The sequence below is a fragment of the Python bivittatus genome, unplaced genomic scaffold, assembly GCF_059951505.1.
Source record: "Python bivittatus isolate LINGU-HERP-01145 unplaced genomic scaffold, Pbiv_v1 ctg000480_np1212, whole genome shotgun sequence".
NCBI lineage: Eukaryota > Metazoa > Chordata > Lepidosauria > Squamata > Pythonidae > Python > Python bivittatus.
In genome coordinates this window covers 15,215,133-15,228,935 of record NW_028277075.1, presented here as the reverse complement: position 1 = coordinate 15,228,935, position 13,803 = coordinate 15,215,133, and the positions used below count along the sequence as shown (strand labels likewise).

Below are 13,803 nucleotides of genomic sequence, written 5' to 3'. Positions count from 1 at the left end.
TTATTCCTTTTGTTTGTTGCTTTAACTTTTCCATCTCTTGAGCAAAATATCTCTTTTTTTATCAGTTATCTAGAAAGATAGACCTGAAACTACAAGAAATCTTCACTTTTAGGATGTGTTGTGGACAGTTCATTGCTCTGAATCATCTAATGAATGTTCAATTTGCAACTTTCCCTGGCATCTATTTGTATTTACATTGCAAATAGGTATCTGTTGGCTGACAAATTTATTTTAGACATATTACTACTAGTAATAATTTATTAATTTTCAGACATATGAATACAGAAATTCTGTTCAGATTTGTTCAGTTTTGTTAGGCTTTTAATTGTATCATAGTTTTGTAGAAGAACTTGACACCCCAGCCTAATGCCTTTCTGTTGTGTCAGGGCATGAAGTTGGTGAAAGCTGCTGTAGTAGCTTGGCAGTAGAGTGGGTAGGAATTTAAAAGATGTGAGACCTAAAATTCAGTAATCAGATCACTGATATTTAGTAATTATTACCCATTTGTGGTTTGAGTCCTGTTGCTCTCAAAACAAAACAAATGAGCTGTTCATCACCTTGTGTCAATCACCAGTTATTCTGCATCTTTGTGAGGTATCTTCATCACTAGTTTATTTTAAATATTGAGAGGAAGCATGTTATTTCGGACAATAATCAGTTAGCAAGCTGATGAATGATTGGGGTACTTCCTAGCCTTATTAGGGTACTTATCAAGCAGTAAACACTATTGCTAGGTAAGAACACCAATCAGTTTGTTAGTGCCTCAATCACTATCTTTTATTGTGCTTTGATTTCTGCCTTAACTGAGAAGTTTGACAATCACAGCAATGGCAAACAGCAGGACTCTAACTCTTTAGCTGACAATAAAAAAGTCCCACAGTGTTTGCAAGTAATTGTCTAGTAAGAACTAGAAAGATGACCAAGATGAATAATGTAGCTTTCCTCACTCTGATGTCTTCCGCATATGCAATGAAATACCACACTCACCACCCCCATTCAGAATTGGAGTTATTATTGTTAATTATCATTATCCAACTTAGTTATACACTACTCTTTCTCCAAACAGGAGCTCACTGCTTCTGGAAGGCTATAGGACTGGGGAAAGTCCTATAATATATTATAGGAATTGTTGTGTTTATCTGGAACAATATAATTTTGTTGCAGTATTTTGTTTCCAACAGCCCCTAGACTAACTTTGCCTGGATATTTTGGATTATAAAGACCTTCCCAACTAGTTATGACAATTGTATGCCAAAATATTTTGAGGAGGAAACAGAAGGTAAGGATCTTTTGGAAGCCCATAAAGATAGTACGAACATGGGCACTATTCTTAAGAGCAGATAACATACAGAGTTTTGAGTTTGGTTTAGAATGCCAATAAAAATGATTGTATAACCTTCTGGTTCATTGGTCTCTTTGTATAATCTTATGGTTCAAAACATTTGATAAATCTCACATTTTAACTGGAAATGATGCCTAGAGAAATATTAGTGCAAAATTTGGAGAATTTATTATGTTACCGGAAAGCTTCCTGGCATAATTTGTACAGATATGTTCAAATTCTCTCTTACCAGAAAATGGAAATGGTGAAAAGTAACTGGTGGGCTGTGGCTAAGATTTTTCAATGGGCTAAAATTTGATAGGACATCAAACTCATCTCTTACTATCTGCCACCAGTTACCAGCTGCATCACACAGTACAATCAAGAATAATTCTTTGCTATATATGAGTAATTCACTCATGAGGGTCATAGTTATATAGTGCTGCATCCAGTAGTCAATAGCTGGGAGGAAATTGTTGTAGTCTAGAAACCATTTAAATAGATTCTGCCTTTAGTATAGAAGTATTGATGTATGGGTAAATCATGCTGTGTAAAAATGTGCAGATGCAAGAGGTTTTCAAAGATTTATGTATTTTATGAATGAGCCCGAAAAGAAAACACATATAAAATAATAGCTGAGTAGGACTGTAGTGGTGCATGTAGTCCAGAATTGTATCCCCCTTGGCTAAAAAGAAAAAAACAAAAGTGCAGTTATGCCACCAAAACAAACCACCTTGATGCTCTTTTTGATGAATCATCACATATGCCTGTTCATGTGTCTGCCATATTGGCAAATGGGAACAGGCATGTTTAACTGTGTTATGCAACTACATGTGCCTGAAACACATAGAAAAATAATTATACTCCAAACATGTTTTATTCATAGATATCCAGTGGAAGATTAGGCTAATCATTGGTCTACTGCTGTTGTTTTATTTTCCATTTTTACTGCAGCTTGGAAGATTCTTAACACAGGATGGTTAAGAATCTGTCAGGATGTAAAAAGAGCAGAACATTTGTTTTATTTTATTATGAAAATTTGGGATATTTGTATAATAAAAGCTTTTTACAAAGACCAGCTTTTCATGGGGGGGGGGGAAGAGGATAGTTTGGATACTATGTGTGTGTGTTGTATCAATTTAATTTGATTTTTTTGGAGAGATTTTTTTCTTAATTTTGTCTGGAAACCTCGCAAAGAAACTACATGTTGGAAAAAGTGTTAAATCATTAAGAAAAGATGCAACAGGGCCATGTATATGGCAGAAGTAAGAGTCATGTTGCATTTGTTCAGTGAAAATAAGTGCAGAAGGGAACCTAGGAAGAGGTATTTGAGAGGATTTATAGCCTGAGAATATCATCAGGGTTTCAGGGCAGAAATCTTGCTTGCAGGTTTAGAATGTCTGTACCAAAAGGGAGGAAGAAAGAATTGCCTGCATTAGAGTATTTCCTGTTCAACATTCTCTAACTTTTATTATTTTAAGCATTTTTATATCTCTTCCCATTTAAAAGAAAACATGGAGTACAACTGTTTGATTTCAGTAAATTTTGTATGTTTTATAGACACCTTAGATAAGAGGTGCACAACTTTTTTCAGATCAAGGGCTGCACTTTGCTTTTAAGTGATAGCCAGGGGTTGCACTTCACAAAGTAGGCACAACCAATGCTAAAATTAAACTTGATTTGATTATTATTTAATTATGTCCTTTCTTAGCTTGGAATAGTGGCATAAATAGGGAATAGGAATAGGAGAAGGTCTAAAACTTCTGAAATATCATGGCAAGCCAATGTCTTCTGCGGGGGTCCTATATATAGCTACATTAGATCATATTTATTGAGTATCATGATTTCTAGTCCTAGACAAAAGTGTGAGAGACAGAAGAATCAGGTAAATTGCTTTCAGGGCAAGATCTGTTGGTCTATATATAAAATTTAAAACATCTGAAATATTATGGCAAGCCAATGTCTTCTGTGGGGTCCCCCCCCCCCACCCGTCTCTCTCGGACCAACTTACCTGATTCTTCTGTCTTTCACACTTCTGCCTAGGACTAGAAATCATGATACTCAATAAATATGATCTAATATATGCTTGGCAGTGCAGAAACAGTAAAAAATAAGAAAGCATTTGAGCCAGTTTTCCACAATTACAGGGGCTCAGTAATCTTCAACTACGTACAGTGAGTTATGAATTGCCAAGTAAGTGGTGTTTCAGCCCTTTCCCTATTAATTTAGTATAAATAGAATATTTTTACTCCTGTGATGTTGGAGGTAATTTTTATGATTATTAGACTGAATTAGGCAACTGAAAAAAAAATACAGGCAAGTTATTTTATGTAATGTAAGTGGTACAGAACTTTAGACCATAATCGTTCTATCCATTTTGATAGAGATTAGTATAAATAGAACTCTGTCTTACAAATCTCGTTTTCAAAAACTTCTTTTTCCTAGTTAGGTCTTTCTTGTCAATGAGAAAAAAAGTTGTTGATAAAATGTAGTATGAAGACCTAAAGAGAATGGTCTCTGTTCATGCATTATTTATTTATTAGTATTATTTGTATGACATTGTATAACAAAATGTTTAGTGTAATTATAAAATCAAATGGTATCCCATGGCTCTCCCCAAGATTTTGGCCTTATTGCTATATTATTGTTAATCTTATTTCAAAGGTGAACATTATATTGTGAAAATGCACCAAATGTCTGTTTCTAATAGAAATGGGCTTAAAATTTTTCAAATATTTAACTAGTCATTGCTGAAGAAAAGCTGCTGCGTATAAGAAAACAGCAGATATCACTCCTATGGTTGACACACTGGAAATATTAACAGTCCACTTTATTCACCAATTTGGTCTGCTTTACTCAAGGAGTTGTATATTGTGATTGATTTCATTGTTCCATTAGTGTGTGCCATAGTTACATGTTTTGTTCAATTTAAACCTTTATTGGCATTACAAACATTAAAATACAAGGAATTAGCATATCATAAGGATGACAGCAGGAAAACAATACTCAAGGAAGAGTTTGGTTACATTTCCTTTTGAACACTTCCTCCAAGAACTTAGCAACAATTTGGGTAATCTCGGGTATAGCATCACAAAGCAAATACCGGCATGATGATGCAGAATCCACGTTGTTCAGAGGGTATTTGCCCTGCAAGAGTCTTAGAAGCAAATCATGCCAAAGAGACACAAATAAATAACAATTGAAAATGATATGATAAATTGTATCTGGGCTGCCACAAAGACAGAGCCTGTCATGGATGAGAATGCATTTATACCTTCCAAGGAGCACCTTAGAAAGAAAAGCATTCACTCTAGCCAAGAAAAAGACCCTTTGCTGGGAAGGTAACATGAGATCGTTGAAATAATGCGCCATCTTGCCCAATTGATTTTCTATACCAAGCATGGCAGGGGAGCATACATGAGGTTGGGCTGGTCTGAATTTATGGTATTCTAAGTCCAAAAGTCTCTGTTTAATAGTGCTAAATACAAAGCTTTCATCGGAAAGGTATAGGTCCTCAATTGGAATCCCAATCGGCTTAAGCTTGGATGTAATATGTTGCGACCACAGCGAGATGTAATTGTCTTTTTTGAGATATGATAGCAGACTTCGAGGAGCTGCTCTAAATAAGATTCTGAGCCAATATTTAATTGTTAATATCCAGGCTTTAGTTTCGATTAAACTTTGACCCGTTTCTAGGCAGATTATGAGATAAGAGACACAATTAGGAGCCCCTAAGAGCTGCCTCAGAAAGGAAGCCTGTATACCTTCCATGGTATACATGTTTTGTTGTTGCTATTGGAATTCTGGGGAGAGGGGCATTGGCAAAACATTGCAACACAAGCTCTGCCTCTTTTGTGTATACAGTGCAGCATCATACATATGTAAGGGGTACAACTTATGTCACAGTGCTCATTTTGACAAAACCATCACATTCTGCAGATGCCTCTGGTTGTTTCTATTAATTCACAACTCATGATTAATGCACTGTTACGCTTATGTAATTAAGTTATATGTAATGATATATGTATGGTAATGGCAATATGTTGTTTTAACTGGATCAGTTGGATTACATATAACATTAAGGTTTTTGTATTTTATAAGGTGTGGTAGTATTGCTTCTGAATATTTATATGGAATTTCAGTGCCTAGAGCTTCTAAAGTGGGGCAGACTATATCTTATAAATATCTTATATTTGTTTAATTTAAAATGGAGGTTCTCAATAAAAACACACTTTTATTTGCAAATAATGCCATGTATAATGTCTACCTGGTATTTTATTTGTACTGTAATGGCTTTCCTGAGGTGCATTTCATTGCAGTATCAGATTGACGCAATGTTTCTATAAATGGAGGGTTTAGCATATTTGTGATACTCCATTTGCTAGTTTGTCCTGTTCTAATAGAAGAACGGCTGTTGTAAAGCAAGTACTAGAGTTCAGCTTGAGAAAATCAAACATTGTAATCAGTATGGAAGTTGAGGAAGTAGAAGTAACAGGAATATCGGAGGAAGCTGAATATGTGAAGCTGGATTTCTTGTTCTTAAGGGAAACTAAAACTGAGTCTAGTCAAGTCTTAAACTTCAAAGGAGAGGCTTTTAATAATCTGAGAGAAGTGGTAAGTGGAATCCCGTGGCATGAGAAGCTATGTGAAAAGGAGGGCAAAATGGGTGGAGTTCCTAAAAAGGGAGAATTTGAAAGTACAGTTGGAGGTAAGTCAAATGAGGAAAAAATATGAAGGACGGCAGAAGAAGCCAAAAAACCTAGTGAAGATATGAAAACAGAAAAGGACATACAGAAAATGGAAAAAGACCCAGGTCATAGAATAGAGAGAGAGGTAGCCTAGAGTTGTAGAACTGTGTCAGGAAAGTGAAAGTGCAAAAGATACGAAGAAGAAAACAGACTTCTTTATGTTCAAAAGAAAAAAGAAAAGACAATTAATATACCAGCAGCTCAGTGTAGATGACAAAATGCTAATAGGTAAGAAATGAAAGGCAGAGATACAGTACTTTACTGTAGCCAATTTGCCTGATACAGTATCAATTCTTGAGTAGATCCCAGTACGGATCATAAGGATTTGTTTTAAAGAACGTAGAGATCAATTACTAAAAGTCAGCACAGAGTTTTCAAGAATATTGCCAGATTAACATCTCATTTTCGATCAGGTAGATTGTGAGAATTCTGTAGACATAATAGTTCCTGCTTTGAGCAAAGTATTTGATGGAGTACTCCATGGCATGCTAATTGGTAAACTAGGTAAATTGGATTGGATGGAGAGAGGTATCAAGTATGGTTCTGCAAGGATTAAGAGAGAGTACTAGGTAAAGAGCATCTATATAACTTTGGCTTGAAGCAGACCTGGTTACTGGTCGGATGAGAAGCTGCCAGGGAATCTCCGAACTGTAGACTAGATTGGAAAGTTGAAAACAAAATTCCTAGAAGAGGATAAGATCAGATAATTTTGTATGATTATCAGAAACACATGGATGTATTTGTATAATCACTGGTAGTTGAGCTGAATTCAGGAGGGATTATACTTTCACCTTTTGACCAATACACTGACTTTTAAGCACGTTAAATTTTGTTTTTCATTTCGGTTTGTATCTACTGGTATATATTGTAAGGACAAGGATGAGAAGAGCTTTGCAGGGATTCCTCTTTCCACTGCAGCTGCAATCTGTGCTATTATAAACACTGTTTCTGAATGTCTACACAGTTTGTACAGAGTATTTATTTATAGGGTGGTATGCATTATCAAATAGTGACTGTAAATTCCATAAAACCTCATAATAGAAAAGCATAAAAACTTAAACCAAAAATACAAAGTACAGAAGTACATAAGAACTTCAGGAGGATATTGGTGAAATTGCCTTTCTTTCCCTCTTTCCTTGATAGAAACCTCCACTGGAAACATGCTATTATATTGAACACATTTCTATTGTATTGTATTTTTATTATTTTTAAATAATACTTTTTAAAAATAAAATATTTTAATTATTGATATCTTTATAATTGGATTTGTGCTATTGTTCTTAGGCATCTTAAGCTGCAATAAGTTGTATCTCAAAAACATATATTAATTGAATCTAAAATTCACCTAAATGCAACTTAGTTCAAACATCAAGCAATTTCCATATATTGTTGTCAGCACTGTAAATGATAACTAGATAAGTCTGATGTTAGTTGTAAATCTCTTCTTCCAGTTACAATTGATTACTAAGGCCAAATCAATTAAAGCATCTCGACACATTTAATAGTGGGATAAGAAGAATCAAAACCAATCTTTTACTATAACATATATCTCACAAGATTATTTATATATTCTTGGATTGAGATGGACAGCTATAGAAATTGCATAAATAAATAAACAAACAAACAAACAAAGAATTGGAGATATATTTGAATAATATCAATTTAACTAAATATTGAATATATCTACTGAATGCTCTTCAGAGAGCAGCATTTCATTTTCTTTTTCAGGGAATATAAATCAATATAGTTTAATTTCCTTTATAAGGCTTTTGGAAGCCACTTTTTATATCAGTAAAAGTAATGCTGGTCTGGGGTAATGTAATGTATATCTTCTATCATATATAGAATGTAGGGATATATTGTATAACCTTTTCTAGTCCTACTCTGCTTGGTTTTTAAAATTCTCTCAATTATTTAGAACATGCTAAATAATTTAATATTTTAAATTTTAATTATCTGCAGCAATTATCACTTAGTATTCTGTTCAAAACTTTTAATCACAATAGATCTCAGTTCATTTTTTATCTAGAAAATACTTAAAATATACTGGCTTTCATGCAAACTTATTTTTTTCTTTTCAAAATATAAGTTCTGTATCATTTGTTATTTTAACTCTTCACTTTCTGTCTTGTCCCTTCTGAAAACTTATACAACATTTATTCTCCATTTTATAATATATGTGCAGATATATCTTCTATATTTGTCTGTGTACAGTGCACATACATAGGCTCAAATTCTGTATTTAAATTATGAAAGTAAGGAACATAACATAATTTCTTATAAAGCCATTGCATTTGAACCTGCTGTTAGAGAATTGGATAAATGGGAAGTGTATTTTTTTCTTCAGAATGTTTTTCTCTTTTTGTGAAAAGCATGTAAAAGTAGGTGAAAAAAGAATGCATAATTTATGATAGTCATCAGTTTGGGGCCATGAAAAGAGGTGCATAGTATTCCTCACCTCTGTACTATGAATATTGCCTTTCTCTAGTTGATCATGTATAATCCTGCAAGGATGAGCCACGCTTCCAAACTGTAAATTGATGCTGTGAGAGGTGAAGAACACCAAGTAACCATTTCCATGTGATGCCAATCTTTTGCTGTACTGGAGCTGGCTGTACAGCACTGCATTGAAGGCCATCTTTGTTATTTCTGATTTTCTTCAGTACTAGCTGGAGGTAGAGACTGAACTGAATACATTTCTGTTTTCAATGTTAATTGTGCCTACCATATTTTCAATAGAATGTAGAGTGGCTTTTGTTGTTATTTTTATCATAACCTGTACTTTTTATAGCAGAAAAGCCTACCATCCAAAAGAATACTTGCACACTTCAAAATTCAAGTAATGCAAAACTTGGCTTTTGCTAACTGGTATAATTGATAATTTGAAAACTAAATTGAATACTCTGGAATTCAAGCGTTATGCAGAGGCACTTCCTGTAAACACTAATGCTATTTTCTTCAGAATATTTTCTAAAATTAAATATTGTTTCTAAAACAGTAACAGGGTGCTTTTAGCACCTCTATTAAATTTTTTGGACCTTAAATTATATACAAAATGTATATGGGAAAGTTGCATGGCAAAACAAATATAACATTTCTTCTTTTTAAAAACATAATGCAGAATTTGGATGGAATGGACTAATGACAGAACAGATGTGACAGATCTATACATTCCCTAAATCTGGGGGTGCTTGTCTTAAAACTCATACTGCTTTATTGACTGTGCTTCTATGTATTAAGGAAGTACTTGTTTATTATTTGGGATATTCCCAGTGTAATTTGTCCAAGAAAACCATTTCTATTGAAATTTTACATCTATGAACCAGCATAAGATGAGAAATCCTGAAAGTCATTAGCCTTTATCACAATGAATTAATAACATTAAGCATAACAACTGTTTACAAGTAGCCGGTTAACTATTCTAGCCTTTTGTTTTATGGTGATGAATAACATTGATTTAAATTACATTTAATAAGCTTCATCTGAAATAAAGTAGACAACTGTGTAATATATGTGTATAACTGTGTAATATATGTGTATATTTGCTAACATTACACATGCACATAGACACACTCACAAACACCCCTCTAGAAGAATGACCCTGCAGTATTTTGGTATTGCATACCCTGAACTTGAATTAAAAATGTTAGGTTATATAGAGTTTAAATTGCCTTTACCTATTTATATGAGTTTGTTTCAGATTCTAAACTAAGCATAAGTCTTACTTTATTATAGAGACCAATGTCGTATTTTAATCATATTTTGTACCCACAGGGTTTTAGGTTTCCAACAGGCCACCTGTCTTAGACATTAAAAAAATCATGGGACAGATGGGAAGGTGAAAGAACTTGTCCTTGAATAAAGAAATTCTTACACTGCATGAACAGTCACAGACAAGGCTATCCAATATATCACACACATATATAGCCTGTTTCTCTAGCATTGCTCTATCATGATTGCAATTTTCCTTTCAGTAGCATAAATACAGAATTCATTTATCTATTTCTTGAGAGAATAATTTGCAAAATCTGTCTCTTGCCTATGTGATCCATGAATCTGATGAAAAATACTGTCTGAAGTGTATTTCAGAAACAAGAGTCTGCATAATGTATACATATCAAACCACCTACTGGTCTTGGGTTGTTCATTAATGACATGAAACTCTGACCATCCATTTGTACAGACCTCTGACACCTATCTGATAGGTGCAATATATTTTATTGTGAAAAATGTAGAACCACTAAAAAGAGAATTTGCCAAAGCATATTAAATTAGATTTGGAAAGCTGACATAGAATAGCAATGTCTGTTACCATATGTTGCTGCAGTTTACTTTGAAAATATGAATTGGTATGTTCTGTGTTGGTACATCCAAGAAATTAAATAATTGGAAGAAATCAAAAAGTTGTTTATTTCATATTTTTGTTAATAAAACAAACATGTATCAGCTCTCAGATCAGCCCATACAATATAGACTACAGTTGTGCTGTTTCACTGCTCAGATTAAAATGAATTTCATGGGGAGGGAAAGCTCTGGCATGGGTGACAGCAATTTCCATAATGATGTGGGCCAAATAGTTGTGCAATATATGTACAGTTACATCATTACATTTAATCAATCAGGGATTGATGCAAAAACCTGTTTGATTTCCAGTATTAATGGATCCTTGCAGCCCTCCAAGAAGAGCAGGGCTACTCTTGAGGCCATTCTGAGGCCTATAGAGAGCTGCCGATACTACTCAGTAGGGAGATTAAATATAGTAACAGATCACAAATCCAAGAAGAGTAGAAATAGATATCCTAGAAAAGAGAAATAAATGGCATATTATAAAAAGATACTAAAATATAGTAATGGGTTCAAAGCAGAATTTCATTCTTAGCTTCTAAGCTTTCTTCCATTTCTTTAGAATACTGTAAAAAGCAGCCTAAAATCATAATTATCACTGAAACTTTCTGTGATCTGAAGACAGTTTTCTGCTTCTACTGAACATTTATATAATCTCATGTGCTGCTTTGAACCATTCAGAGAAAAACACTTCTGAGGCTGTTACGCTCTTGTGAAGTTGTCAGTTTTGTTTGTCCTGTGGCACACGTGCATGAACATAAACTTAATAGATAAAGCTTTTTCTACATTCCTATTAGCATTGCCCATCCTATCACTTCACTGAAATTCATATATGACCTAGTAGTTCAGTTGTATGAATGGCTCAAAAATTAGTACAGATCTAATTCCATCATGCTTCAAGGAAGGGGGAGGAAAAAAAAATAAAACTATGTTTAGACTTAGTTTTGGTTTTGGTTCTGGTTCTGGTTCTTTTTCATAGCATGTCCCCAGAGAATCATCATGTGTACTTTCTAATGCTGAATATTAGTCAAATAATAGAGAAAAGTAACAAGTGTAATTACGCAATAATAATTGGTGGGGGGTTTTCCCCCCTAGAAGTTTAAATGATGGTACATAGCAAGAAATATATTAAATTTCTTCCCTTGCTATGTCCTTAATATGTATATTTGTTTAGAAATAGGTGGAAAGACAAGCATGGGTAATATTGAAGGACAGTATGCATGTGCCTAATACATTAGAGGAATTGTTCAAGAATAATTCATCTATGCAAAGATTACCTTTGCAAGACTGCCAAGGTCACTGAGACTTTGGATTATCTGCTGCATAAAATGCTATTTGTGTATTTTAAAGAGGTAGCTTTCACTTGCATTTACAGTTCTTTTGAGAGCTGAAGTGTGAGAGTCTGATATATTTATACCAAATTTTGTGCATTTTACCTCTTCACTAGACGTTTTGGTACAATATTTAAACAGCTTGAATTTGACAGTTCAATTAAAGTAGTTTCCTTCTCTTTTATCTAATCCTATTTCTGTTGTTAATGAAGAAAAGTAATAAATTACAACATTTCAAGAAAGACTCATTCTTGCAGCTTTTTGTTGTCACTCAGACAAGAAATAATATAAAGAGGAAATAGAATATAAATTTAGTATGATAGCTTTGTTAGTTTGTATTTTATGTCCTCTGATACAATTTTCAAAATTTCAGAATGGAATTCATAGTGCAAAGGATACCACAGAATCCAAGTTCATGTAATACAAATACTGGAGTTCTCACAGTCAATCATATACAATAGATGGAATACCACAGCATGTAATGCAGTAAGTACTACATTTAAAAAACACGGTTCAGTTAATCATAAGAATGAACTGGCTGCGGAGAGGAAACTCTGGATTCTAAAAATGGGCATGAAAATACATTTCAGTTAGATTACAAGTAATAAGGGTATGTGTGTGCTTACAGAATGACAAGAGAAGAAATAACAAGCATTTAAGTAGTCAGCCTGAGCATACAAATGCTTCAAAAATACTGTAAAAATGTGAAAAGACACTAGTGAGGAGGCACAAGGCAAACATCATTTGGGTCTTCCAAGCTTCCAAGACTAAATAATTCTGGGGTATTAAAAAAAAAAAAAAACTAGTACACAAGGAACTAAATCAGAATAGCCATATATACAGCAGAAGGTGAAAATTGATAAAAGTGATGTATTAAAGTATTGGGGCAGTAGAAGACTTATCAGTAATGAGAATGAGGAAAATAATTTTTCTTGGCCATGAAATATGCTTAATTTTCATTAAATCACTACCATAAAATATAAGGCCAATATCAACTATCAGTTTGGACTAGTTGTGTTTTAGGTATTTAATGAGCTATTTTTAGTCTGTTCCTTTCATGCTGTCAATGGCCAGAAATACTGCATATCTGTTTTACTTGTTTCCAGTTATGGCAATAAAACATTCTTAATATGAACATTCTGTAATATGGAATCTGTCTGGTCTATACCATTACATATCACTTATACTTCCTCTTTAAATTTATGAATGGCTTTATGTTTATTTTAAAAACTTTGTGAATCACTTAGCTTTTTTATTGTTGCTTTTGTTATTAAGTCTACCTAATGAGAATACATTTTGGAAAAAAAATTATATTACTGGATTCAGATGGATTTTCAGGAAATATTCAGCTTTTCTACAAGCGTCAAAATCTATCAGGAATGTGATGCTTTGAATCATTTAACATATTCTAAGTTCATATACAGCTCTTACGTATCAGTTGCATATAGCAATGGCAGGATATATTCTTCTGTTATCACGATTGGGTATATAACAGCTATGTGCATTAATCCAATGTTAGCAGAAAAGCAAATTACTTCACGTATCTTGGTTAAAGAGAAGCTGATGGACATAAACTGCATACTCATTGCAGAACTACTTGGTAAGTTTATTCCCTTCATCTTCTGCATTTTTCATGTTTTTAATACCATTATGGTTAATATTTGAGTGTGCATCTTAAGCTGTAAGGCTTGGAAGATTTTTGTTGATTTTTTTCTTATATATATTTTCCATCCATAGATCTGTCAGTGTTACTCCATATGACTCATGCTCGTTGCTTGCTTGCATAACTACTAAATTGCAAAAAATAGACCAAAGAATAGACAAAGGACATTGAAATAGTTTCTGTTTGACAAAGTCAGGAGGGCCTCATAACACTGGCAAAACATTTCTGCTCATAGACAGTGTGCACTTTAAAAAAGCATGTAGAATTAGTTTGGTTAGAAAATGTCTACACAGTTCATTTATTATTTAATCTTATTTTACTTTGTACAGACAAGCTATCTGGCCTAGTGTGAGGCTTCACACAGCCAATTACCTCAAGGTGTTTAGTTCATTTATT

General features: G+C 33.6%; 1 protein-coding gene across 9 annotated transcripts in view; it reads left to right on the top strand.

Moving 5' to 3' along the window:
• The window catches only part of NPAS3 (neuronal PAS domain protein 3), a 758,559-nt gene that overhangs the window by 193,326 nt on the left and 551,430 nt on the right, over positions 1–13,803 (top strand). The gene's annotated exons all lie outside the window — the stretch shown is intronic.